Source organism: Oratosquilla oratoria, chromosome 10 (genome assembly GCF_046742065.1).
Source record: "Oratosquilla oratoria isolate Oo_2021 chromosome 10, ASM4674206v1, whole genome shotgun sequence".
NCBI classification, from domain to species: domain Eukaryota; kingdom Metazoa; phylum Arthropoda; class Malacostraca; order Stomatopoda; family Squillidae; genus Oratosquilla; species Oratosquilla oratoria.
Window position 1 is genome coordinate 59,541,327 of NC_134786.1, and position 4,213 is coordinate 59,545,539.

The following is a 4,213-nucleotide window of genomic DNA, read 5'->3' on the forward strand; positions in this document are numbered from 1 at the left end:
ACATCTTCCTAACATATAAAATAGATCAGTTTACACACACACACACACACACACACACACACACACACACACACACACACACACACACACACACACACACACATTTATATATATATATATATATATATATATATATGTGTGTGTGTGTGTGTGTATGTGTGTGTGTGTGTGTGTATGTGTGTGTGTGCGTGCGTGCGTGTGTGCGTGTGTATGTGTGTGTGTGTTCGTGTATGTGTGTTCGTGTATGTATTATATATGTATATATATATGTATATATATACATATATATATACATACATACATACATACATACATACATACGTACATGCATACATACACACTTAGCTTACAAGCATACATATAAAGACAAACACAAAAGACTGAAAAACAATACATACGAGAGAAAGATAAAACGGAAGACAAAGAAGAAAGGAAGGAACTAAGAACAATAATAATAATAAAAAAAAAAAAATCCGAAAGGGAGATAAAGAGGCTGGATCAGGTTAAAGAGGATATAGGCTTTAATTGGCTTACTAACAGAGTGGTTAACAAATGGAATAGGCTTAGCAGCCATGTAATGAGCGCTGACACTATTATTTGATTTAAGAGAAAATCAGATAACTTAATGGACGTGGAATACATATGGTAAGGGACATGGATCTACCTAGTGTAGGCCTAATGGTCTATTATAGTCTCCCCCCATTCTTATGTTCTTGCATATATACATATATATATATATATATATATATATATATATATATATATATATACTATATATATATATATATATATATATATATATATATATATATATATATATATAATATATGAAAAAGGTGGAAAAAGAGAGTCACGGGTCTCGTTCCGAGTTTATTACTGACCGGTTTCGCTTGTAGCTTTTTCAGAGGAAGAAGCTACAAGTGAAACCGGTCAGGAATAAACTCGGAACGAGACCTGTGACTCTCTTTTTCCACCCTTTTCAACTTGTCACAATGTCTCAACACACACACACACACACACACACACACACACACACACACACACACACACACACACACACACACACACACACACACACACACACACACACATATATATATATATATATATATTATATATATATATATATTTATACATATTATATATATATATATATATATTATATATATATATATATATATATATATATATATATACATATATAAATTAACGTCAGATGCTTTCATTCAATCAAAAGAACATATCTTACACAATACGTCGAGACACTTTGGTGTTAGGCGACAGATGGTCGAGAGATGAGATAGAGAAGTCTGCAGGAGTGACGTGGCAGAGCTTAGCGGAGTCGTGCGAGTCATGGAATGGTATGAGAGAGGGCTTTGTCCAGCCGTGGACTCAGGATGACTGATTGATTAATTGATTAATTGATCTTTGGGTTGTGATATCTTCCTTCCCATCCGAGTGAATAAAATCATTTGACGGCAGGTCGGATGTTTGTACAACATTCACAAACGGGTTGAGGGTAACTAGGGCATAAAGCAACTGTGTCTGGCCATTGTCGTTGAGCTTTCATGACCACATAGGGCCACATGGGCCATCAACACCGCTCCTGGCCTTTGATGATGAGGACTGACAAGCTCGTAGGTACTATGCAATGGCACCCCATCCTGGCACTGTGACCTCCCGAAACCAGTGGACCGAAAACAGGCACCATGACCTCCTTCAGTCGAGGTCATCTCCATGGTTACCAGTCAGGTTATATGTCGGATGTAGGCCTCTTCATCTGTGACATCCTCATGTCTTTGAGACGGTGTGAACGGCATGGACGTTTTGATGGGTGGCTGTGGACGTTTTGGCTGCGGACGTGTGGACGTTTTGGCTGAGGACGCTGTGGGTATTTTGACATGTGGACGTTTGACCAGTCACCATTCCCACTGAATCAATTGGCACTATGTCCCTTCTTCTGACTGCAAATCTCCTGAGGTCATTTACTCCTTCAACTCTTTGGCACTTTCTCAATAGTAGAGAGAACATGTCAGTCCTGAGTGTTTCCTTCCTTACCTTGTAGTAATTTTTATTACATTCTGGTTGTCGTCGGGTTATATCATTCATATAAATTGTACCAACCCACACCCCACCTCAGAGGCACCCCCCCCCACCATACACATACATCTCTCACCCCCCACCCCCCCTGACATCCTCTAGGATGGTACGTTCCATGCTGAAAGAAATTATACATTTCCGTTAAAGTGTTCAGTTACTATATATCAAAAGGCCTCTTCCCCCTTATATATAAAGGAGGTAACAAGTCAATACGCTCATCCATTCTCATCCATTCCACTCCCACCCGCCATCCATCATTCCCCACTTCGCGGATGAAGGGTCATCCTTGTCTCCTGCCCACTACCTGGGACAGAAGCAACGCCGGAAGACACAGCACATCCACAATGTCTTGCGGTGTTTTTTCTCACCCTGATATGCTCAATGACAGACTATTATATGTTCAATGACACCCAGAAGACAGACTCTGGGCCAAAAAGGAGCTCGATGGATGGAAACGCGGTCTTGTCCGATATCGAGACTCCATTTCGTCCCAGAGGTCATCTCTCAACCGAAGAAAATCGTCTGGTATCATCAGCAACGAAAACCCACAATATACGGACCGATTCCAGAAAGTGTCGACGGGCTGTAGTATCGTTATCTGCTAATATATGACACTTTAGGCTATTGGTTCTGTTTATGAAGTATTTTGATATGATTTTCATTCCTGACCCATTGTGGCGGAAACTGGGGATGACCCTTTATCTACAAGGTATTGAGAGGCGTTCAGTGGATTTTATTACCAAATTACTAAATACCTTAACGAAGGACACATTGAGGTACATGTGTCCTTAGAGTTCAGGAAGGACAAACTGGGAAGGACACAGCAAGGCTTTTCTTGGTCTAATGCCAAAACGAAGGACACATTGAAGTTCATGTGTCCTTAGAGTTCAGAAAGGACAAACTGGGAAGGACAAACTGGGAAGGACAAACTGGGAAGGACACAGCAAGGCTTTTCTTGGTCTAATGCCAAAACGAAGGACACATTGAAGTTCATGTGTCCTTAGAGTTCAGAAAGGACAAACTGGGAAGGACAAAATATGGCTTCTCTTGCTCTAATGCTTATTGTAGGACACATTGAGGCTCCTGTGTCCTTAGAATTCAGGAAGGACAAACTGGGAAGGACATAGCAAGGCTTCTCTGGGTATAACGAAGGACACACCGATGTTCTTGTGTCCTTCGAGTTAAGGAAGGACAATTAGGGAAGGACACAACAAGGCTTCCCTGGGTCTAACGAAGGACACACCGAGGTTCTTGTGTCCTTCGAGTTAAGGAAAGACAACTAGGGAAGGACACGACAAGGCTTCCCTTGTCCTGGTTACATTGTCCTCTTGCCTGTCAGACACAGCCGGGTTTCAGTTGAATACGCCTAGGAGGGCGCTCAAGCGAGGTCTAATGCGCCTCTTCGGGGGTGAAGGCGCATTCGACCAGAAGCTTTCGCGCATGCGTCCTCGAGGCTAACTTTTGTGCGCAGAAATTCTTGCGAAATAGTCACACCTGAGGGTGACGGCACACTAGGCTGCCAGCATGCTACTTGGTTTTGCTACCTCGTTTGAGTAGCAACGACCTCGGTTACAATATCCTAGACTTCCGTAAGAAAATCTTAATAATGTGTCTAACATTCGTATTCTAGGTTTAACTTCTCTATTTCGTCATTCAGCTTCTCGTTATATGACGCAAGAGAAATTTGATATTTACAAATGCGAGACACAAAAAGATCGTAACCGATGTCGTTTCTACTCAAACGAAGCAGCGAAAGCAAGTAGCATGTTAGCAAGAAATGCGTAGTGTGCTACCACCTTTACACGATGAAGTTAAACTAAAATTTGTCCATGGTTTCGTTAAAAAAGAATCTGAAAAATATAAGGAAAAAGGAAAAGTAGACAACGAACTCTTAGTATTACTATATGCTGAGTTATATTACTCAGTTCAGAAAGACGGGTTCGGTTACGAAAACAAGTTACCTTGCACGTGTTGGAGTATAGTCTTGGTGTCTGGTACTAAAAGGTGTAGGCAACTATCGTATAATTATTCGTCATTGATTAAACAAACTAGGTATTTTACTAACCTATTGCCAATACTATATATACCTTATATATATGTATATATATATTTT